This window comes from Microcebus murinus, chromosome X, assembly GCF_040939455.1.
Source record: "Microcebus murinus isolate Inina chromosome X, M.murinus_Inina_mat1.0, whole genome shotgun sequence".
Classification (NCBI taxonomy): Eukaryota; Metazoa; Chordata; class Mammalia; order Primates; family Cheirogaleidae; genus Microcebus; species Microcebus murinus.
Genome location: NC_134136.1, coordinates 56890749 through 56916453, shown reverse-complemented (window position 1 = coordinate 56916453; position 25705 = coordinate 56890749). Strand labels below are relative to the sequence as shown.

Genomic DNA, 25705 nt, shown 5'->3' with positions numbered 1-25705 from the left:
TGTAATAGTACATGCTTGCTGTGCTGCCCATGGGGTGAGTTAATGAACCACTAGAGAGCTGCTCTGAATTAAAAAGGTCATACCTGACATGAAACATTTCTGCACAAACATCCTGTTCTTTTCCCCTCTTCAAGGGGGAGATTTTATTTTAGACCATCTGTGATTTCCCAAAAACTTAAATTGTTCCAATGGCAGAATGGCCCTTGCAAATAACTGTCAAGAGAGAAAACATACCAGGAATTACAGAATCATAAAATGTTAGAGGTAAAATGTCCCTTAGAGCTGTGGTGACAACCCCAGGCCATGGACCAGTACCGGTACATGGCCAGTTAGGAACTGGGCCGCACAGCAGGATGTGAGTGGTAAGGGAGGGAAGCTTTATCTTTATTTACAGCTGCTCCCCATTGCTTACATCACTGCATAAGCTCCGCCTCCTGTCAGATCAGGAGCACGAACTCTACTGTAAACTGTGCATGCAAGGGATCTAGGTTGGGTGCTCCTTATGAGAATCTAATGCCTGATGATATGAGGTTGAGCTGAGGCAGTGATGCTAGCTCTGGAGAGTGGCTGCAAATACAGATTATCATTAGCAGAGAAGTTTGACTATACAAGAAATGTAATGCACTTGAATCATCCCAAAACCAACCCCCACCCCCAGTCTGTGGAAAAATTGTCTTCCATGAAACCAGTCTCTGGAGCCAAAATAGTTGAGGACCACTGCCTTGGAGACTATCAGTCCCACCCTCTTATCTCACAAGTGAGGCAACTAACATCTAGAGAAGGAAAATGACTTCATCAAGATCACACAGTAAATTTAGTGACAGAGCTGACAGTAGAAGCCAGTTTTCCCCACGTCTTTGTACTTCTTGTTAACTTTGCTTTCTTCTGCATCAGTTCATTTAAGTTACACATTTGAAACTTTTTAAGTAGCTATAGAGATTTTAGTGTCATTCTCTAACATGGAAATGCTGTCTCTAATTCACTAGCCAAGAACAGCTGGAATGTCACAGCCACATTAATTCAGAATCTAGCACTTACAAGTTTTAGAGCAATCAGTTTGCACACCTTAAAATTTCTCCCATCTCCATAAGAGGAGTTAAGCAACCACTTCACACCTACATACTACACAATATTTTTAGGTTGTTTAAATCTTCAGGAAAATGAAAAGGCACCAGCTTCATGAGCAGCTGGATGATATGGTGGGATGTAACATCAGAGTAGAAACTGAAAGAATGAATTTACATTTCAAGATAATTGATGGTGATCTTGAACAAGTCATTTAACCTGCCTCTATCAAATAGAAACCGTAGTACTAGCAACACGGTTGTGCTCCTTCTCCGATCCTCTCTTTTTCCCTTAGATCACACTTATATCATCCAGCACCTTGACCATCCCCTCTCCCCTTTTGAACCTTTGAAACATTGCCTTTTGAACTTTCTTGGTTCCCTTGAAGACTTTATCCTGCTTCCCTTTCTTTTGTCCACCTTAGCCCACCTTTTACCCGCTCCCTACTCTTCTGAATGGCCTGTGGTAGGCTGTTCCACAAGTGCTCTGGGCTGCCTGTAAATCCTGAGATGAATAAATATTTAGTACTATATGTCAGAAGTTCCCAGGTTAGGAATTCAGGACATCTGGATCTGCCGTAGCCCAAAATCCTGAGTAGTTGGCTCTGATTCATTGAATCCTGGACTACCTTTGAGTAACCAGAACATTAAATGTTATTTTAATAATATTTTTGATGGCAGGATTGTGGTGATCTGGAAGCTATATAATTTGGAAGCATTTCAGAAGTATGTGGGTGGTTGTGTGTGTGTGTGTGTGTGTGTGTGTATGTGTTCATGCTTGTGCAATAGTTTAATCCTCCTTACTGTAAAGAGAAAAGAAAGAGTGGAAAATACTCTTTATAGATTGGACATGTCAAGTAAACTACTTTAAGGAACTATACCATTGATTGTAACTTAAGGCAAAAACAAAAGAGTGAACTAAATTCACAGTTAACCTTGTTCTACTATTATTCTGAGACTCAAGGGTGCTGTCTTTGACTAGGAGTGCCTGACCATCTTTAGTTAAGATGTTCTTTTTTCCCCATGTGTATTTTGCTCAGCTATGTAAGTCTCTTAGAAACTCTAAAATTAGGCTATTGTTGAACATTTTAAGACTCCTTAAAAGCTTTTCTGCAGATAGACTATAATAATCCATCTCTCCAGAAAATTGGTTAATGGAGAGTGTTAATACTGGTGGGCCATAGGAAGCACTGATTCTTTTGGACTTTCTGGTTCTAGCTAATGTCACTCTGTGGTTTGGTTGTGAATTATTCAACCTTTTTGAGTCTCTTAGGGGCTTCTTTCACTATAGATTTATCTGTGGCAGGGTAGATAAAGCTTTTATGGGCAGGATAGCCCTAGATAAAGCATGGCCAATGTATGGAGTAGGAAAATTCTCATTCCAAGTAACAAAAATGAAAAGTTCCAGTGATATTCCATTTTGGCTTCAACTCTAGAGAGCAGCAATGAGTAATATTACCTGTATTAACCCAGGATAGCAGATGAAACTAGCTTAATTCTCAAGGCACCTGGGACTCCAGCTTCCTCTATTTAGCACTCAAGAACAGGGATCAGTAAACTACAGTCTGTGGGCAAAATCTGGCCCACTGCCTGTTTTTGTAAATAAAGTTTTATTAGAATACAGCCACACCAATTGTTTTCCACGTTTTCTTTGGCTTTTTTTAGCACTGCAAAGGCATAGCAGAATAGTTATATTAATAACAGAGATTATTTGCATGCTACACATCCGATAAAGAGCTAATAACTAGAATCTGTATAGAAGTCAGGAAAATTAATAAAAAAAAATCAAACAACCCTATTAAAACGTGGGCAAAGGACATGAACAGAAACTTTTCAAAAGAAGACCAACTAATGGCCAACAAACATATGAAAAATTGCTCAACATCTCTAATCATCAAGGAAATGCAAATCAAAACCACAGTGAGAGATCACTTAGCTCCAGTGAGAATTAGTCCCAAAACAACAGATGCTGGCATGGATGCAGAGAGATAGGAACACTCATGCACTGCTGGTGGGACTGCAAATTAGTACAACCTCTCTGGAAAGCAATACGGAGAGACCTCAAAGAATTCAAAGTAGAACTACCATTTGATCCAACAATCCCACTACTGGGTATTTACCCAAAGGGAAAAAAAGATATTCTATAATAAAGACATCTGCACTCGAATGTTTATAGCAGCACAATTCATAATTTCAAAGATGTGGAAACAACCCATCAATAGATGAGAGGATTAATAAAATGTGGTACATTGATACCATGGAGTACTTACTCACCTAAAAAACAGTGGTGAACTAATACCTCATGTATTATCCTGGATAGAACTGGACCCTACTCTTTGAAGCAAAGTATCCCAAGAATGGAAAAACAAGCACCACACATACTCACCATTAAATTGGCACTAACTGATCAACACTTATGTTCACAGATGGAAGTAACATTCATTGGGTGCCAGGCAGGTGGGAGAAGGGAGAAGAAGATGGGTAAATATACACCTAATGGATTCGGTGTGTGCTATCTGGGGGATGGGCAGGCTTGTAGCTTTGACTTGGGTGGTGCAAAGGCAATATATGTAACCAAACGTGTGTGTGTGTGTGTGTGTGTGTGTGTGTGTGTGTATCAGAGACTACATGGGCTGAATAGCCTAAAATACTTATTATGTGTCCCTTGTTCCTTTACATAAAAGTTTGCCAATCTCTGCTCTAGATTTAAAAACAGAGTTTGAATGAAAAGATAAAGGTCATTTAAATTGCAATTTCAACTAAAAGTAATTTGTAAGTTGTATGGCTACAATCCCACAGTATTTTTTCCAAAATAATTTTGCTGTGCATGCTTTTTAAAAATTTAGACAGTGAAGAAAAATGTGAAGAAAGATGTGCAAAATCATTCACCATCACAACACCCAGAGAAAACCTCTAGTAACATTTTATTGTATAACTTTTCTGGCTTTTTTTGCCAGTGTATCATGACTTATATTGTATAATACATACTATTCTGTAGCCTGATTTTTTCATTTATCTGATTTTTTCAATGTATCTTAGCATCTACATTATCATTCCTACTGGCTACAAAGTATTCCATTATATAAATATGTCATCTAATTTATTTAACCAATCCTCTATTGTTAGACAGTTGGGTTGTTCCTAATTTATTTTCTTCTTATAGCAATGCTATAAGAAGACATTCATCACATATACAACTTTTTACACTTGTACACTTGTATTTTTATATTTTTCAATTTTTTAGAAATCATCAGTTACTTTTTATGATGTCAGAAAAAAATCCTATAGTCTTCTCTTCTGTAGTGAATGGATGTTTTCATAAATGACAAGAAGTTTCCATTATATTAATGTATACACAAAGCCAATGGGACCGGGAGGTCACCTTCCCTCACGGGTAGGTTGAATTAGTGTACCCACCCGAGATCATTAAATAACAGCTTTGCCACCTAAAGCATGTGAATCTCAATAGGTTTTTGTGAAAGCTTCTAGTCACATTAAATATTAATGCCTGAAAGCAAAGCACTGCTTCAGAACATAATGGCCCAAAGGAAACTGGAAGGCTCTGTTAAAAAATAGACAAAAAAACAAAAGGCAAAACAAAACACAGCTTCTAACAGGATCAAATTTCTAATTAAGATAATAGAGCTGGCAGCCAGAAGGTAAGGTGGGAACAACAAGAAGGAGCTATGCCCTGTGGAAATGAGGTAAACACAAAATGTACTCAGAAGCCCAAGATTCTCCTCTCTGCCTTGGGAGCATTAGGGAAGATGGGAAATGGGCACAGAGGTAGAGATATCCCCTTACTGCTTCTGTGAAAACAGCCAGATCCCGATTGCTGTGGGAGGCATTCACATGAGTGGGATTGTCAGTTCACCTTAGAATGTCTTAATTCAGACACATTGGATGTTTACCCGACCCCAAGGATCTCTGTTGATTGTAGGTAGACAGCTTGGGCATTTTCCCATGGATTTGATAAACAGGGAGCCAGTCAATATATAGGAAGACCTGAAAGTCAATGTTAATCAAATGTTTAATGACATCACAGAAGAAAAGAGAGCAGCAAGAAAGATTATTGTGTCTATTTGAAAATACTCTGCCAGTGGTGTGAATGCATTTTCCTTATAGATCCATCATCCAGATGGAAAATGAAGCTGGTCTTTAATATTCTGTGCAATCATTCATGTGTTAACAGTTAGCCTTTTAAAATGAGATGTCAGTGCTCAGTTAGTCTTTACCCAACACTTTTCTTCCAAGTTGCCTGAAGTACTGCATGGCATCCATGATAGGTAAATTGATGCCCAATTACCCAGACACATGAAAGCAGAGATATTTCTTCTTTCTTCCTTGTAAAGCTTATGATTCTCAGTCTTTTTCCCCTACCACTCTCAGGCCTCTCTTTCCCTTTTCCATGCTATCTTCATATAGAGAGCTGTCATATGGCCTGTTCTCCCTTGTCTCTGTTCTTCAGAGGCAAAGCAAAATAATGCCCCTATTTCCCCTGAGATCAATTCTGTTTAAATTATCTCCAAGGAGGCCTCTGCAGCAGCAGCCTAGGTCCCAGCAACAGAGCTGGTTGGAGGACTTTCAAGAACTTTAGTAGTTCTGACTCTAACCCAGAACTTCCTAACCTTCATTAATTGCGATATACCTCTTGGTTTCCAAGCTTGTAAGAGAAATAACTAATATCCAAATGAAAAGAGCAAGCACTGTATCTGCAGGAAAGTTCTGCCTTGCTTTCCTACACCAGGGGGATCTCTTCAATACATTGGATTAGCCTGCCAAGCTAGAAAACCCTGCTATAATCTGGGACACATATCTGAACTGTATTACAAACAGCAGTGACTATTTCTACTTTGCTCCTTCTGTCTATCTTCATCTTTTTCCCTTTCATTGTTTTTTTAAATGAAACTTTTTTATTTTGAGATAATTGAATATTCACATGTACTCATAAGAAATAATACAAAGATCCCATATACCCTTCACTCAGTAACATCTTGCAAAACTGTAGTACAATATCACATCCAGAATATTGACATTGGTACAGTCAAGATGTGGAACAATTCCATCACCACAAGGATCCCTCATGTTGCCTATCTTTCTCCTGCCTTCCACCAACCATTAATATGCACTCTATTTCTAGAATATTGGCATTTCAATAATGTTACAGAGATGGAATCATACAGTATATAACCGTTCTGCATTGGTTTTTTCCACTCAGCATAATTCCCTTGAGATTCATCCAGGTAATTGTGTGCATCAGTAGTTGATTGCATAGCATTCCATTATATGGATGTGCTAAAAGTTTAACCATATACCTGTTGGAATTTTAATTTTAGTAGCAAAATACTGTTTTGATTATTTTAGCTTTGTAATTTATTTTAAAATCAGGAAGTATGATGTCTCCAGCTTTGTTCTTCTTTTTCAAAATTGATTTGGCTATGTGTGATTGTTTGTGGTTCCAGATGAATTGTGGAATTGTTTTTTCTATTTCTGTGAAAAATATATCATTGGGATTTTGATAGAGATTGCACTGAATATGTAGATCACTTTGAGTAGTATGAACATTTTAACAATATTAAGTCTTCCAATCTGTAAGCACGGATGTCTTTCCATGCGTTTGTGCCTTCTTTAATTACTTTTATCAGTGTTTTGTAGTTTTCATTATATAAGTCTTTCACCTCCTTAGTTAGGTTTATTCTTAAATATTCTATTCTTTTTGGTGCTATTATTAATGGAATTGTTTTCATAATCTTTCTTTCAGATAGTTCATTGTTAATATATAGAAATGTAACTGGTTTTATGTTGATTTCATATCATGCAATTTTATTAAATTTCTTTATTAGTTCTAACAGTTTTTTAATGGATTCTTTAGGAATATATATATATATATATATATATATATATATATATATATATAATCATGTCCTTTGCAAACAGGGATAGTTCTACTTTTTCGTTTCCTGTTTGGATTCTTTTTCTTTTTCTTGCCTAACTGCTTTGGCTAGGATTTCCAGTGCTATGTTGAATAGAAGTGTTAAGAGTGGGCATCCTTGCCTTGTTCCTGATCTTAGAGGAAAAGCTTTAAGTTTTTCCCTGTAGAGTATGATATTAGCTGTGGGCTTGTCACATATGGCACATGTGGCTAGGGCCAAGATTGGAACGAGCAAACACAAGAAGGGAAGCAGAGAGTTGGACTGACTTTCTGAAATTTCAGTTGATTAGTTTTTTAGCAGAAGAATCAAATTTATGTGGCTAGAGCCTCTCTTTTGCCTGTGCTAATTGGGACCTTTACTCACACATGAACACACAATGCCTTGGATGATCTGGAGGAACATTTGGAAGCTTTCCAAAGACCATAGATATTCCAGGCCACTCTGACTAAACACCCTTTATTAAAAGCTTCTGTGGCTCCTAATGTAGTTGTTATTGCTGTGAGGCCTCTAACACATGGGAGGTGTATATCAGAAACTTCTTAGTGATTGAGCAGGCTATCTGATTAACTATGATGCCTAAATACTGCAAATATGAACTTGTATCATGTACAGGGAGCAAGAGAACAAAAGTAGAAAGGTAGTGGTTAATTAGCAACAAATGTTTTGGAAAATATATTATTCGGATTCAAAAAGAACTCAGCTGCACAAATCTATAAGTAATATAAAAATTATGATGGTGTTCTGTCACTGGTGAAAACCATTTCTCTTTATGGTACTTGGAAAATATCCTGACATGCAAACTCCAAACACCTAACTTCTATCCTGAGGTTTAAGAAGTCTTTCCAGAATTCATGACACTTCAAGCTGTCAGAAAATTTGTATAAATACATCCATGAGAAAACAAAGTGGAAAAATAAAAGGAAAATATTTAATCTCTTTCAGTGGAAGGTATACAACCTCGAGCTTTGAAGAAGGGTTGTGTGAGCAATCATAGAGATTTTGGGTACAATATTAGTCATTTAATTAAAGGTGGTTGCTGGGTGTGGTGGCTCACACCTGTAATCACAGCACTTTAGGAGGCTGAGGTGGGAGAACCACTTGAGGCCAAGAGTTTGAGACTAGCTTGGTCAATATATCAAGACCCTATCTCTACAAAAAATTTAAAAAGTAGCTAGGCTTGGTGGTATGCACCTGTAGTCCTAGATACTTGAGAGGCTGAGACAGGAGGATTGCTTGAACATAGGAATTCAAGATTACAGTGAGCTATGATCACCTTTGCACTCCAGCTTGGGAAACAGAGTGAGACCCTGTCTCTAAATATAATACATAAAAATTTTTAAAAATAAATATGGTGGCCATTCTGAGGCTATCATCACAAATACTCACTTCCCCCTTAGGGTACCTGAGCTATAGAAGTTCAAGTACTGTTTGGACTGGGAATGATTATGAACTCTTTCAGTACCATGCCCCAGGCAGTCCTCAGACTCCAGCTGCCTTTCCTGTCTAGCAAGTTCTTTCCTAATAAAACTTAACATTGTGCCATCTCTGAAAGGAAAAATATTTAAAGGGTCCATAACCCTTTTCAGAGAGCAGGCAACAAGGGTGAATTTGGAACTAAAAGGCAATAAATTGATAACTGGCACACCTACACAGGTCAGATAATAGTCCTTAAGTAATAGTAACTTTCTAATAGTGTTATCTCCCAGCCCTAGCTCATATTCTGAGTGGTCTTTCTTTCTCTTATAATTTGGGGATGAGGGAAAAAATCAGTTACCCCTTATCTCCCTATGTCTTTTATCTTCCCTCCCCATATCCTATTTAACACTAGCCCCAGGAGAAAACAGAAGATACAGTTCTAATTAAACTGTGCAACCTCTCTTGTTCTGACTACCAAATCTAGGTTACCTTCAACTCTTTGTCATCCATATACCTTCACTGTACTAGTCAGGATGGGGGCAAACATTTGATGAATGTCTAAAATATATTAGATTTCAATGGAGGTGACAGAGTTGTATGGTTAAGAGCATAGGCTTTGGAGTCAGGCTTAGATTAGAATCCCCGCTCTGCCCCTTAGTGCCTGTGTGATCTCAGGCAAGTTGCTTAACCTCTTTGAACCTTCATCTCTTCAACTGTTAATGGAAATAATCATACCTGCAACTCAAGAGTGTTGTGAGGATTAGGCATAAGTAATGTACCAAACACAATGCCTGACATCTAGGGCCAAAAGAAAGGAATCTGGCTTCAGATCTTGGACCCATGTTTTACTAGTTGTGAAGTCTTTGAGCAAGTTACATAAACTTCCGAGACTCAGTTTGCTCCCCCATAAAATGAGAATCATAACAATACTGGCCTAATAAGATTTTTGTGAAGATAGAATATATATAAAGTGCTTATTGCAGTAGTTAACATACAGGAGGTGCTCAAAAAAGTGTTATCTATATGTAGAGATGTGCCTGTCAGGCATTGTGCTATATACTTTACATCTGTTAATTTATTTATTGTTTTATTTCCTTGTCTTCCCTTCACCCACCCTTGCCTCCCTACTCCAGAGCTTCTGTCTACAGAAGAAACATGAGCAATATTCTTTTTTTTTTTTTTTAAAGAAAATTCCTTCTGACAGAAATGAGCAATATTCTTGACCAGCTGACTGCCTGCTGCTCCTGTGAGCAAACCTAGACCACCAGCCAGACACTCCCCTCAGCCCAGAGGCCCTCTTGAGATCAAGTCGGAGGCCTTAATTATTCCTTCTGGCTTATGACAAAAGATCTCCATCCCTTGGAAAAGAACTAATTTCCTTGGTAGTTATACAATTGCTTCTTTGAAGTTGGTCACATACCATGGGAAGAAAGCCAACTCACAGATCTCTAAATCATCATAAAATCGAAGTCTCATTCTACTTCCAGTCATTAATGAGAGACTGGGAAGCAAAGGGAAATGAGACTAAATCTTGTTGAAAAGAGCATGTTTTTCTAATGTCAGCACAATATGCCGCTGGCAGAGTGCAAGCCAAGTAACACATCCAAATTCCTCCATTATTGGAAAAACTTCAGGTGCTTCACAAGCAATCATTTGTACTCATCTATAAATGTTTGGTTAGTATATTGCATAAATGAAGTCCTGGGGTAAGACATCTTAACCTTTGTGTTTGAAGCTGATGCAGCTTAGCAGGAGGCATGAAAATTGAAGAAGCCTGTACCTGTCCAGTCAGTCTCTTCCACTGGGCATGCCTGTCAGAGCTCTTCTATGCTGTAAACCCCCAGCCATTATTTTCAGTGTGTATTCCGTAGGCATCGATCCTACCCAAGGAGCCTCTGATTCACAAGGAAATCCCATAAGGGAAAGGGCTTTGCTTTGTTGGTGATCTCTTTATATTGTAGTTAAAGAGAGGCAAGGGGGTTGTTTTGGGATATTTCCTTGGAATTCACAAATGAAGACTTCCAGTGGGTCTTCTGCCTCTAAGCTACTATGTAGCTTAGCATGCCATTTGAAATGGCTCATTATTGTGTACTCCAGCTTCTTTTATCTGCCCAGCTTGCACGCTGAGAAGTGTCCCAGACAGTAAGGTATACATGCTGCTCTAAGCTTTTCTTTCAAACTTGCATTTGTGAAAATTCCTATTTTGTCATTTGATGTTATCACTAAACAAGAATCTCAGGTTTGACTTCCCACCACTAGGGTATGATGAACACCTCGTGCCTAATGTTGTTTAGATGTTCCCTACAAGCAGAAATTTAAAAACTCACTCTTTTACCCAGCCTATATCTAAGGAAGTTTGTAACTGGCATCTATTCACAATAGTTGCAGTCATCACCTCTAGAGAAATAGGAATTACTCACCTTGCCAGCTACCCATACTTGACTCACCTATTGCATGGGCTGGAAAAGCTACAGATGTTGGGATATGTTTTTCTTTTTAGGCTCAAAAACAAGTGGGAGGCAATTTTAAATAACAATTTCTTTAAAGAAAAAAGTTTAACAGATTAAAAAGTGATTAGAAGTTAATCCCCTGCGAAGACAGACAGGTTTTTGCATTTGGGCTTAATATATGGAATAACTTTAAACATACAGATTTGCTTGAATACTGAGGCAAATTTCTTAAGGAGACTTCAGCTATGAGTAGTAGTATCTATTTACTTATACTGCATATTCAGATGAAAAGTAGGCCCTCTACTTCTAGGCTAGTATTCAGCCAATGTGCACTAGATGGCCATCAGCTTAAAAATATTTAAAAACTTCAGTACCAGTTGGTAAATATACACTGCCAGAGGACCCCAAATGATAACCCATCACCCAGGCCACACGGATCCACCTGGTATTTCCCAGGTTTTCCTATAGTCTAGCAATAATGAATTAACCCCTGGCACAGAAAAGAGTCTCCCAGACCTTGTTCCAGTGCTAATTCTGTCCAGAATTGTCCAGTGTACAATTCTGTTTGTCAGCCCATGTCATACTGGTGTTTGAATATTTTAAATATCATTCCTGGTTCTCTTGATATTATCCCCCTGACTTGAAGCCATTTGTGTAGGCAGAATCAACAAGTTTACCAGAGGACTCCTAGTAGAGTTTATTGCTCTTATATAGGCTAAGTTCACTTAGAAAAAGGGAATGAATATGGAAAATATTAGCAAACTTAACTTGAGGAAAATCTTAATCAAAATTGGAGAAACAATTTGTACTTAAAAAATAACAAACAAATAGTGTGAGCCACAATTATTATCAAGTATTACAATACTGTGAACAGATTGAAGGAGATAAAAAGTGATAGAGCTATATGCTGGCTATTTGTTTATTCACTATGCCATATTCTGGGAGGTAATTAGGCACCATTCCTGCCCTCAAAGTTTTTTCAGTCCAGTAGGGGAAATATCACAGGCACCAGGTTAACTATTCATACAAGGTAAAATGCTAATAGCCATTTAATGGATCATGTTAGTGCTAAGTATCTATCTCTTAGAGAGGTACAAAGTCGGCATATTTTCAGTGGCACAAAAGGACCCCAAGACTAGAAAATGTTGTGTTCCTGGGAAACAAAATTAAAGGTTCCCTTACACAAAATCAGATTATCCCTGTGATGTTAAATTAGTACTGACTGCAATGATGAGTAATATTTAATGCTACAAACCCTGACTATTAAAGAAAAACTTATTGAAATCAATACAATGATGCAAAACAGACCATTGTAGGATTCCTTCTGCTGCTATGAGGGAAACAAATTGGATAATTTTGATTCCCTTATCATCCTCTATGAATTATATTTGCTAATAGAATGCAAATATCATTGGTAAAGAAAGAAGAGCAGAGATGAATCATTATAATGAATGTTCAAATAAAGAGCTTCAGATTCAGAAAGCTACATTATTACATTGCCTAAATAAAACCAACCAGTATCTCCCACTGCAAACATCTTTGGCCTTTGTGTATAACATGTTTGTTAAAGTGCAGTGACTGGAACACTGATTCCTACTGGGTAGTACTGTAGTCAGTACTACTGTTGCAAAGGCTTTCTGGAAACCCAACAGAGTTCTCCTATTGAGATTCTCTTAGCCAATTTGGGGAAGGTGCATCCCTCCTGATTTGTTGGTATCCATTTGCTTTCTTTGATTCTGAATAGCAATCTTCTGCCCCAGACTTCCTACCACCAACTAGAATGGGAAGGGTAATGCAGAAGGATGGTATGTCTCCTACCAGTCCCAACACAGTCACCTGCCATTCTCACCCTGGGATCTCTGGCACTTGCTAAATGGCTTCCTGTGTGGGAAGCTCATGGGGATTGAAGTTCCATCTGTGGGTGGTGGGGAATGGGCTCCCTAGGTGTCAGACATCAGATTATTCTTACTTTTTTGTCTTATTTACTGAATCAGATCTCACCTACTATGCACCAAGTGTAGCCCCTTACACTTTATTCCTAGAAGCCTATCTGCCTGTCCTTTCCTCACATGGTTTGCCCATTTCACTGCTGTCCTGAAATGTATCAACCTCAATTCTCTCCTCTGATGAGCTTAAGTGGAATTTAATAATCCCTGCTAAATTGTCTTGTGACTCTGTCATATGAATAAGGGCTATGGACTCTAGGTTAGATTATAAGCATCAAATTAATTTTACTGCAAAGGTCAGGCTGCTCTCCTGGCGTTCTGTTGTGCTTGAAGGATAGTAACTGCATGCCTGACCAAAACCTTTCTGCCTGAGCTGTATTCAAAACAGGTTTCAACATATAGCCAGATTGAAAACCAGACATTTGGAGATAAAAGGTTGTGTACTCTGACCTCCTGGAAATAGCAAGCAGCTGCAGTGATTTTGTGTATATATGCAATACATCATCATCTCCAGGAGATGATGGACATTAAGCTTAGCACCTCTTGCTCCCAAAGCAAATGTCTGCTCATCTTTTCCACCTAGTTGCTCATGTCAAAGTAAAGAAATATTTCTTCCCAAATGACTTCTAAGCTTGCTTGTCTGAGAAGTGCTGCCCCTGGGGAAGCAAGACTTATCAGTGGAGTTTGGCTCTAAAAAGACATAATTATTCAGATAATGGCAGACACCTCCATCCTGGTTCCCTTTAACCTTCATCTGTCTTCTTAATTTACCACGGGCTCTCTCTTTCCAGTTCACCTCCTTTGGCCAACCCTGTTGTGAGTTCATGCACTCCTGATGTATGTGTCTAATATACTCATCAGTTCAAGCTCTACAAGTAACATTCATGTAATAACTTGAATTTATACTCCTGGAAAAATCCGAAGATGGACTCTGAGGCTATAAAGTAGCACCTAGGCTATTGTCAGAGCTACAATACCTTGAAGCTATAAGGGCTTGGGTCACAAACAGAATTCTTACAGCATGACAGTTCCTTTGGGCATAATTGTAGTCTTTTTCAAGTATCCTAGAAAGAGATAGCAGTGGTCAATTTTCTACACCAGAGAATAGGAACTATGGAGGGAAATGCAATCAGCTTGCAATTCTGAATTTTATTATTCCCAGTGAGAAATTTACAAGTAGATCTAGGGACATTCCATAGTCTGTTGCTTGTTACAAAGTTCAGCTTTTGCCTGTAACAATAGCACTGCTGACCCACTGTGTCCAGGATAATGTGTGCAGTCAGTGGTTGCATTCCCTAGAACAATCCACATCCCATGCCCATGTCTCCTACAGCCAGTAGTGTTTGTAAGACCAGGCAAGGTGAGGTGTGTAGCCTATGGCTGTGGAGCAGAGGAGAATGGAAAGTGAAGTGGCTCAAGAAGGCTTCATCTGGGATACCATGAACACCAGCAAAGGTGCTGAAATGGATCCAACGTGTTTTTGTGAAGAAAGTTCAAGTCCTTCGTGCAGATGCCCTGTGGGTGGAATAACACTCCATCTGGACAAGCATACGAATCAAGTGCCCTGATTTCTGAAACAGAATAACAGTGTGGCCACTTTATATGTCTTAATAGCTAAAACATGTGGCTCTCTCTCTTCAGTCCACAACATAGACTATCTGCTTTCCCTTTGCTCACCAGAGCAATCTTGAATTAGCGGCCATCTAGCTCTTGGATATAGGAACATGCCGACCAGGAGTATTTGCCTGAGAAGCACTGTCCCCAGGGAAGCAAGCCATATCAGTGGAGTTTGGTTAAAAAATGACATGATCATATTCAGATAATGACAGATACCTTCATTCTAGTTCCCTTTACAGCTGTCCTTCTAATTTACCTCATGTTCTCTTTGCTCATCTCCTTCGGCCACCCCTGTTGTGAGTGCATTTACTGCTGATGGAAATATCTACTATGCTTGGCAGTTTAATTTCTACTGGTAACATTCACGTGGGAATTTGCCAACATCCCACTTTTCATGTTTTGTCATTTTTTTCCCTCTGACCAGTAGGACAAACTGGTCTTGTCACTTTATACTTAGGCTTTCCATAGACTCTTGTTTGATCTTTATTTTGTGTGGTAATTCGTCTACCCCCACCTCCAAGTAAATGATAAGCTCTCTGAGGAAAGAGCTTCAGTCTTCCGAGAGTCTTCTGCCTCTCTTGTGTTTCTCTCAGCCACTAACAGAAAGCACCGTAGCAGCTCAGTAAGTACTTGTTAGTTCATTTGGAACTAGGAAATGCTATCCCAATGGATTGTACTGGTTACTGAATACAGATATGCTCTTTTTTCTTCTCAGCTGTAAACTTTTACTCTGAGGTTGTATTTTACTCTGCCAGAAGTAAAAATGTTCTCCGTGGTTCTGTGCTGCAATCAGATTTTCCACATGCAGTGGTTTAAGGATTATCTTGTTTTCACTGTAGCTGAGAGGGTGACTGGAGACCCTGAGCCACTGCATTCCATAGGTGCTGCCATGATGCAGAGAGCAGCCCAAAGGCCTTTGCCTCCTTACCTTGGCTCCCTTTAGAACTCAAATTCTGGTATGGAATGGTGGGGTAACCTCTGCTGATTTTCACTTAACCTCTCCAAGCCTCCCTGTTTTCCTCAGAAAAGCCCATCAATATCGACCTGCTTTCCAGGGATGTTTTGAAGACGTAATGCTGATAAGAAAACACTCTCTATGAGAAAATATTGATGACAGTTGTTTTGTAGCCACAAAAGGAGAGGGCACTCAGCAGTAATTGGGGGCCATGGTTAGCTACCCAGCCAACCATTATCATTAGTACTCAGGTTGATTCTAATGCATCATAATAATGCAGCCTGTAATCCACATGTAGGGGGGTAATTTATTGTCAGGTGGCGATTTTTAGTAATGACAAGCTGTTTGAACATATTCAGAACATAGGTGTACACATCTGTTTCTCTTCCTTTTTTTGCAAGTCTATTTTTACTGCTTTGCCTATCCTTTTTCTCCATTTACACTGCATGTTGTAGTATTGTTTTTATTTATTTTTTTTTTAAAAGAAGCTTAGTGTCTCAATGAACAGCTAGAACACAGGAGACTTATTTGGAAAAGCAGTTTAAGTAGCCAAGTCCAATTTAAGAATGGTGGTGGATTTTATCACTCAGCTTTATAAATGGACCTCATTCCCGCTGTATCATGTTTCTTTCCCTAATGCATTTGTATAAAAGCTCTTGCCTGTCCCATTACCCCCTGTGGCTGGCGTTAACTCATTCCTGGGCATTTGTTGCCATAGCTGCAGCCGCTCTTCAGCTGGAGCCCCTGTGTTAGCCCCTACAGAGGCCATGTGGGGCTGGCCTGCTTGTTCCAGGCGTCAGCTGTTAGGCGGAGGGCAAGAGCCTTGCAACCTCAGAGGTCAAACAGCCTGTTCTGTGTGCTTAAGCCCTGCCTATTATGTTTTTTCTTAGCAGCAGATGGGCATGTGGCTGTACAGCCTCAAGGCTGGGAAACATGTGTGGGAACATTACCAGCCTTCTTCCTCCCTCACCCCCTCCTGGGCACCTAAGCAGGTAGCCTAACTCCATATTCAAAAAGATGATCAATATTTCCCCTCTGTTGTTTGAATCTCTTCCTTCAATACCTGAGGCAGCTATGGGAAATTGTGTGCAACTTGCGTCTGTTCACAGATATAATTGCCGGCAGTTTTATGGAGCGTCTCTTGTGTGTGTTTTTGTGCATTTACAGATTTCATTATATTGTTTGCAGAATGGAAACGTGGCTTTCCACTGCTTACTCTCATTCTCTTAGATCTTCAAGGAGAGAACCTTTTAAAAACAAAATGGAAATGACATGCAAATGGTTATGTTAATATCTCTCAGGCAAAAGTCAGGACCTTCGGAAGGTTCCTCAGGCGCAAACTGATCAGGTGATGAGCACATCTTGCATATGTTTCTATTTGAGTCGGCATCATCCTACGAGAAATGATTAGAAAGAGAAAATGTTTCATGCCTGTAAAGTATGACTACTTTCTGCCCTGGACTCCAGCGCTGACGTAGACCAGAGAAACACAACTCCCACACACACAGATTGGGCAGGTACAGTGGGATTTGAGGAAGATGTATGAGGATGGAAAGTTTCCACATAGAACAGTACAGTGTTGGAAAAGAAATTTTAATTTTGTCCGTGCTGTGCCAGCTTTGCCAGGCAGCTGGCAAAGATAAATCTGTGGATTAGCTCCAGACAGAAAATTCATAAAACATTTAGTCCTTTACCTTGACTTTAATAGACCTGATATTATGTCATCAACAACAGCAGCAGAGCAGCAGCATCAACAGCTAACCTTTACATAGCATTTTTATAGCTTTCAAAACACTTTTTCATTTAATATCCCTTATTTAACCATCTTATCAACCCTGTAAGATCAGTATTATTGTTGTCTTCCTTTTTGTGATGAGGCAACCCAGGCCCAGAGACATTAAATGATTTGCATGAGGTTACACATCCAATAAATAGCATAAGCTTCTGACTCCAAACACCTGAGATACCCATGCTAGACAATACTCACAGCCCTGTGACCTCTACTTCACTGCCACCTCAATGTCCTCTAAGTACCTCTGAACCTCCAGGTAAACAAATTAAGGCCTATGCAGGGATTGACTTGAAAAACAAAAGGAAAGTAGCCATGTTACAAAAGAATTCTGTCATTACATATGGATTTACTACTGAATGATATCCTTGGCACTCATGTTTGTCCTTAGATCACTAACTCCTCCACTAGCTGGGTGGGGGAGAGAGAAGGGAAGGGAGGGGAAAAGGAGGGATGTGAAGGAGAACGGCACAGAAAGCTCTTGGCAACTAAAGGATTCTTTAGAAATTGAGATAAAACATTTCTAAAGAGACAGCATCAACATATGTAATAGCTGTAAAGATCAGCAAGGAATGATTAACACAAAACTCAGAACAGTGGTTATCTTTCGGGGGAGAGGGAAGGGATTAGGGAGGGGTACGTGGTAGACTTTAAAGGTAATATTTATATTCTTTTGCTTAAACTGCATATTGGATACACAATTTTCATTATATTCTTGTTTTTTATATTTTACACTTATCTCTTATAAATTCATCATTTGTACCTGCTCAATATGTAATTTTAAAAATTAGAAAAAGACAGTATAAGTCAGTGGAAAATAGGATTTGATATACAGAAATTAGCTTTACATTTTCAAGGAAGATAACTGCTCTCAAAAACTAGGTACACTTCGATAAAAACCTTAGCCAGTTTTCTCTGCCAATGTCTCCCAGTGACATACCAGTTAGTTTCTCAAGAAGTGGTGATTTGTGAGGAGGGCATGCTTTCCCAGAATTTTCCCAGGATCTTTGAGCATTTCAGCTGCCTTGCCCCTCACCTCACCTCCTTTCTGACAGTGAACTTCTGGCTTCTGCAAGAGACAAGAACAGTGGCACGGTCATTTGGGAATTTGAGGTTAAGTGCTTGAATTGTAACCATGGATTTACGAGTTGTTATCCAAAGACTTGTTATCTTTATGGCTTTCCTTGGTGTTGGACCTGACAGAGAATGCAATGAACGGGTGAGCTTGTGTATTTATTTTTTATTGCCAGTTGGTTTCTCTCTGGCCAAACTAGACAACACTGTAAGCACAGGCTGTCAGGAATTACAGCTTTTCTTCCATGTGGAAATAAGTGGATAAGCAAATACTCCCAGCCTGATTTTCTTTCCAATTCATTATTTACAGGGAATTCACCCTTTGTAATCATTTTCAAATCAAATTTGCTCTACCAATTCCTGTAAGGTTTGCTCTGGAGATCATCACCAACCTAGATGTCTTTTATTTTTCAACAGCTTATGTTGCCTCCATGTTAATGCCAATTAAAAAAAAAACACACAAATGGATTAAAGGTTGGAAGAAAATCCTCAGGAAGAAAATTTAAGTTGCAGCAGAAATGGATTAAAGAAAATCAACAACTCAACTCACATGTGTTTGCTATTTAGACTACTGGTGATATATTAAAATATTCAGAAGAGCTATTGAATTAAATGGGGCAAAATATATCATATGTTAGATTCCAGGAAAGTCACTATTATTAATAGTGTTCCAGAATCACAAACTGCTAACCAAATTTACTTGCATATGGATTGTCCCTGGAGTAGGCAGATACAGTGAGTGTCTTCTGCCCAGCTGTCACAAAGGTAACAGCCATGGCCATAACCTCCCTTTGTCTTGTTGGAAAGCCAGCCATGAAAAGCAAGTTCTTCTGTCTACCCTACTACTTCCCAACCTTGTCATGGATAATCGAGATGTGACATTAAATAATTCTGGCTTTCCTCCACCACAGATGGGGAAATCAGGAGAGAGAGCATGAATACAAATGCTACCCATGTTTTTAAAGGAAAAAGCAAATGGGTTTTGGCAGCAGGTCTGATGGGTTTGAGGTATATACAGTGGGGGAGGAGGATAACAGTGGAAAATCTTTTGAGTATTTTATTAGCAGTACCACTTTTAGAAAATGCATCAATCAAATGAGAGGAATACAAATTAGTCCTGCTGTTCTTTCTGGCAGTGTTCATGGTAAAGAATTTGTTAAAGAGAAGCCATCTTTTCTTCTTTGTTGTAAATACATTCCTTACTATTATTAATGGCTGGTCCTTCACTGGTATTTTTGTGTCCTTTTCACCTGAAGGAATTATAACATTCCTCCCTCTCCTCACCACCAATGGTCTCTGTTTTCCATAAGATATCAGAGGTAATGCCCACCATTGCTGATATATTAATAATAATTGTATTATTGTACAAGCACTTGAGCTAGGCATTGCAATAGACCTTTTTCATATATTTTCTCCTTAATCCTTACTATAGCCATATGAAAAAGGTACTGTTATTATCCTCATTTTTCAGATGTGGAAAATGAAGCACAAAGACATCAAGTCACTTCCCTAGCATCACACAAGTAATAAGTGGTGGGCCAGGATTTGAATTTAGCTCTAATCCAAAGACCATGATCTTAATGGCTGTTATAACCTCATTTTTTCTTCATTCAACATCATTCAGCATTAAGGGTTAAAAGTGTATCATACTGGCCAAATACATGCTAGTGGTTGATAGGAGTGTGTTGTGGTTTTCAAAAAAAAAAAAAAAAATCCGCCATTTTGAAACATGAAGAGTGATGTGGGTACTGTGAAGTTCTGTACGGTAAAGGCTGTTGTCTTCTCATTATTTGTCAAATTGGGGTAGAGTTTGAAAACTCCAGTTAGGCTGGCTGCAGAGGTGAAGAAGCTACAAAAGGGCCAGGGCTGCTGGCCCAAGGCAGAGCCATTAGTCACTGCCTCCCGTGGCTGTATGTGTATATATAGCATTATGGCCCTGCTGAGGCAGCTAGTACTCAAGCCAATAAGCCCATTATCAGGAGGATTTAACATTTGACTTATTTATAGTTGTCATGGCCAGGGTCCCCCCCACCTGACTTAGACTATGGCCTTGTAGTTAGTGACTTGCACAGCATGTCAACAATATAGTCTAATCCCCATCCTCTCAGAGTCCAACCTTCTGGAGAATACAAAATGATTCCAGTTGTTCCACATTCTACTTTTAGGAGAGAGGGATGATAAGAAAACTGATATGGAGAATATTGAACATTCAGTCCCATCCCCCTAAACAAGAACAATTTCTATTCTAGTTTTTAGACTTACCCCAAATAAAGCCTTATTCTATACCTTTTAAGATATCTAAGTACCATGATAAGTGGCTTCTCTTTTTAAACCAAATATAAAGTCACTTCCTCCAGTTTCACATGACTTCCCCTTTGTTCCCTTCCCTCCTCCACTATGTCCTCTCATTCTAGCCAAGGAACTGCCTCCCCTCTCTTCATATTTCTGTTTAGCTATCATCAAACTATACAGTAGTTTTTGTTTTCATATCTGCCACTTTCACTGGTCTATGAGCCCCTCAAAAGGCAGGGAAACATAGTTTTCACCTAGCTGCCACTACATAGTACATGGATTTAATAAGCTTGTGAAATTAATATTCAGAATAGTATCCTGAAGCCCTGAAATAACTTCACTCAAAGATACAAGTACAACAAGTACATATTGCCCACCTGTGTTGTTTTCACCACAACCATGTGACGGCGGTGGTGTCATTCTTATTTATAGATGAGGAAACTGAAGCTCTGTGTTTCTAAAATTTGTGATGGGTGTAAGAGTTACCTATAGCACTAGTAAACAGGCAGATTCCTCAGTGCCATCCAGATGAAAACCTCAGTGGTGGGCCCTGGAAATCAGCCTATTTACAATCACCCCAGGTGATTCTGATGCATGTGGTTGGAACACACGTTTACAAACATAGGTGTGATTGCTACATAGCACTCTGGTAGAGCCAGAGTTCACATTAACTCTCCTAATTCCAGATCTACTTCATGCTGTATTTGTCTTTGTCATACTCTATATTCTATGGCAAGGAAGTGGACTGAAACATGTTGGAAAGATTTTCAGCAACAAGGGCTAAAGCAAAACAGCTTGTGGATTAACCCCAGGACTGTTAATTTTTATTTTTCCTCCAAGAGATCTTGCCAGACTTCCAGCAGCATAGCAGCAGGGCTGCCAAGTCACCTTTTACACAACTTACCTCAAGAAAGCATAGACCACAGAGTTTTTTGGGAACTTACAGAGTTTATGCTTCTATTTTTTTCTTTCTCCATCACCCCACCACCACCACCATGAGGCATGCCATTAACTTAAAGAGCATGCTCAGTACCTGAAATTCAATTACTTTATTTGTTAAACATTAAGATTTTCAGTTGAAAACCAGTAGCCTCAAAATCTGGGGGCCTGACAGTAATATTAATGTGCCTGTTTCAAAACCAGGGAAAGAATTGTGTGGCTTAATAAGCAATTAGTACAGATGTTAAAGGAGCTGGGGTAGGTAGCACCGTTGAGGCCCATCTATACTTTTTGATGTTCTTTATCTAAATATTAGGTGAGGATATGTGGAATAAGTGTGATGATGCCATCCTAAAGACTAGAGGGCCATAGTCAACCATTCACCCTAGACCAAGGTAACATTGGTTCAGAAGTTACTTCTGAACATTGGTTCAGATAATACTTCTAGTATCTCAGAAGTCCAAGAAGCCAAAGGGTTGGAAATTATGAACCGTAGTCCAGAAAAGTCCAAAGGAGCCTCTCTAGTAGAGCCAGCCATTGCTCTTTACTACATGAGGAAGCCCTCCAAGTTTCCCACAGTGTGGCCTGATGATGTTATGGATCTCTGGATCCAATCTCAAACTATTCTCCTGGCTCAAATTCACCCAATTTGAAGTGACAAGTAGCATCCCTCACATTCTTCAGCCCATGTCAGCCTACATTGAAATAACAAAGGAAGCCCTTGCCTCCAGCTCAGAGATATGTGAGAAGAGACCACTACTGGACAGCTTAATAGTTTCTTCCTTAACCAGAAAAAAGGAAGGGAAATATAATAAGTGGGGTTAAAATCATGATCAGTTACTTGCTCTGGGTCAGATATTGGGCTCAGCATAGTGATAGTATATAGCTTAGTGGTTTAAAGTGTGGGCTCTGGAGCCGTATTTCTTTTTCTTTTTTTTTTTTTTTTGCCAAAATTTTATTATTTACTAGGCTTGGATCTGAATTTTTTGGCAATTAAACAAAACAAAACAAAACAAAATTATTACCATCATTGAAGACATTTTTTTTAATGTGCCACACTTGAGAAATTGCCATCACTTTAAGCAAGGGCAAAAAACTTTGAGGGAAACAACCTTGCTTGAACATAGGTAAGAAGATACGAGTTAAAATCCCCTGTTGTGTTACTTAATAGTCACAGTCATATATACTACAAAAGTTGTCTTTTATTTATATAACTTCTTATGAAGCAGATTTCATACACATGGTTGGCTGAAAATTAAAACTGCTTTTCTACAAAACAAAGGATAAATTGCCAGATTCTTGGTTCTTTCATGGTATCATGATATTAAACCATTAAAAATATTAAAAGGCAATTTAATGTAAATTACTATATTTACAAAACAGTACAATTATGAAAAATTGTTATTACGACCAAATGCACCAAATACCAGTGAGCACAAAACTGAAGTGACGCTTGCTGGAGAATACTAAAGATGCTTTTCAGTAGGTTCACTTCATATTCACGCTACACTTGGCCCAACATGTTCAGCACCGTAAAGCAGACACTTCAGCAACTAGTAATGTTATTTGTTTGTTTTCTTTTGTTTTGTTTTGTTTTTTTTTTTTTTTGAGACAGAGTCTCGCTTTGTTGCCCAGGCTAGAGTGAGTGCCGTGGCGTCAGCCTAGCTCACAGCAACCTCAAACTCCTGGGCTCAAGCAATCCTTCTGCCTCAGCCTCCCTAATAGCTGGGACTACAGGCATCTGCCACCATGCCCGGCTAATTTTTTTTCTATAATATTAGTTGGCCAATTAATTTCTTTCTATTTATAGTATAGACAGGGTCTTGCTCTTACTCAGGCTGGTTTCGAACTCCTGACCTTGAGCAATCTGTCCGCCTCGGCCTCCCTGAGTGCTAGGATTACAGGCATGAGCCACTGCACCCGGCCCTAGTAATATTATTTGATTGACTTTTTTCCTCCAAAGGAAAAAGCAGTCTGTGAAACATGAAATAAGAATCATCTAGAAGTCTTGCATAGGTCCAGTTTCAGTATAGCTGACACAGTTCTTCTCATTCCTCTTGTTACCTGATAAAGTACTTCACTTAACCACTCTGGAAGAATTTATTTTCTTGATATCAACTGGGCTCAGAATCAATGTCCCATTTTTGAATTTTCCAACCTGCCCTATCCTTCCACTTGACAAAATACTAGGAGCTGACTTCTTCTTTTTGGCTTTCCTGTCTTCCTGTCCTTTCCTCTTCTTTTTCTTGAAAATATCTGTTTCTTGAGCCATTCTCTTTTCTTCTTCCTTTGCTGCCTTTTTTTCTTTGATTTGCTCCTGCAAAACCTTGTAATTCACATAACTGTTTTTGGGAGGCTTAGCTCCCAGCATAATGGCGCCCTCCTGTTCCAGGACTCTTTCCTTTCCTTTTCCATAGCCCGTGATCCCAAACCGGTGTGCTTCCAGACGAGCCTTTTCTAGGTTAAATTCTTGTATATCCACGTTCTTCTTAAAAACACTAGTTTCAGTCTTTGTGATCTCTCCTTGATCTGGCTTCGGTTTTCTTTTTTTATTGCTGCTGTGAAATTCTACCACTTCTATTTGTTCCCTGTTGTTCTTTAGGGAAGAGGGCTGTACTGCAGCAGCAGGGACTTCTGGTCCTGAAGGGGAACCTGTGGGGAGGCCAGCAGGAGCACAATGCAGCTCTTCTCTGAGTTCCTTGAAGAAGCTAGAGGTGCTCTTCCTCTGGCCTCTTGTGAAAGAACCCAGTAAGGGAGCTGGCTCTGTTGCCAAGGCCACCGATGCCCCCACATCTGTCTTCTTGTTTTCCCTTTTCTTTCTGATCCTCTTCTGTTCTGTTTCATCTGATGTCTCTCCAAAGTCGTAGAGGTTCTGGAGCAGAGCATCCAGAAGTGTGGGAGAACCGGGTGATGCGACACATCCCGGCCCCTTCTCCTCCGCCATCGTGGGGTCTGCCACACACCCACAGCCCGAGCGCCCACCCGGTCTCAGCCGCGCGGCGCCCCTCTGGAGCCGTATTTCTTGAATTTGAATTCCACCTCCAGCATTAACTATATCCATTACCTTGGTGACTTCTTTTTTTAAATTTCAAACTATTGCAGGTAACACTCTGGTTTCTCTTCAGATCATATAAGTTTTTCGCCTTTTCAAAGTATTAAAGGGGTACAAATGTTTTTGGTTACAAAGATCACTTTTGTAATCCTTTTTTTTTTTTTTTTTTTTGAGACAGAGTCTCGCTTTGTTGCCCAGGCTAGAGTGAGTGCCGTGGCGTCAGCCTAGCTCACAGCAACCTCAAACTCCTGGGCTCAAGTGATCCTTCTGCCTCAGCCTCCCGGGTAGCTGGGACTACAGGCATGCACCACCATGCCCGGCTAATTTTTTTATATATGTATCAGTTGGCCAATTAATTTCTTTCTATTTATAGTAGAGACGGGGTCTCGCTCTTGCTCAGGCTGGTTTTGAACTCCTGACCTTGAGCAATCCGCCCGCCTCGGCCTCCCAAGAGCTAGGATTACAGGCGTGAGCCACAGCGCCCGGCCACTTTTGTAATCCTTGAGTCAGGGTTATAAGTGTACCTGTCACCCAGATAGCGTTCATTGTATCCATTAGGTAAGATTTTACCCATCCCCTCCTCCTCCATTCCCTCTGTTTGATTTCCATTGAGTTTTACTTCCCTCTATGCACACGTGTGCTCATCGGTTAGTTCCAACTTAATAGTAAGTACATGTGGTGTTTGTTGAAAAAATGGGACATAGACAACCTATAGAATGGGAGAAAATATTCATAAGCTATAATCTGATAAAGGGCTAATAACCAGAATGCTACTATAAACATTCAAGTGCAGGTGTCTTTAGTCTTTTGTCCATCTTGAATTAATTTTTCTGAGTGGTGAGAGATATGGATCCTGCTTCATTCTTCTGTGTGTATCCCATTCTTTAGATACTTGACTTAGGATAATGGTCTCCAGTTCCATCGAGGTTGTTGCAAAAGGCATTATTCATCCTTTTCCATGGCTGAATAGTATTCCATGGTATACATATACCACATTTTGTTAATCCACTCATGCATTGATGGGCTTTTGGTTGATTCCACATCTTTGTAATTATGAATTGTGCTACAATAAACATGTAAGTGCAGGTGTCTTTTTGATAAAATGACTTATTTTCCTTTGGGTAAATACCCAGTAGTGGGATTGCTGGATTGAATGGCAGGTCTACTTTTAGTTCTTT

The 25705-nt window shown here is 39.5% G+C and overlaps 1 protein-coding gene and 1 pseudogene across 2 annotated transcripts in view; one reads left to right on the top strand and one right to left on the bottom strand.

Moving 5' to 3' along the window:
• Positions 1-25705, top strand: part of ENOX2 (ecto-NOX disulfide-thiol exchanger 2) — a 300984-nt gene that overhangs the window by 186646 nt on the left and 88633 nt on the right. The gene's annotated exons all lie outside the window — the stretch shown is intronic.
• On the bottom strand, positions 23208-24536 carry LOC105871456 (40S small subunit processome assembly factor 1 pseudogene; annotated as a pseudogene).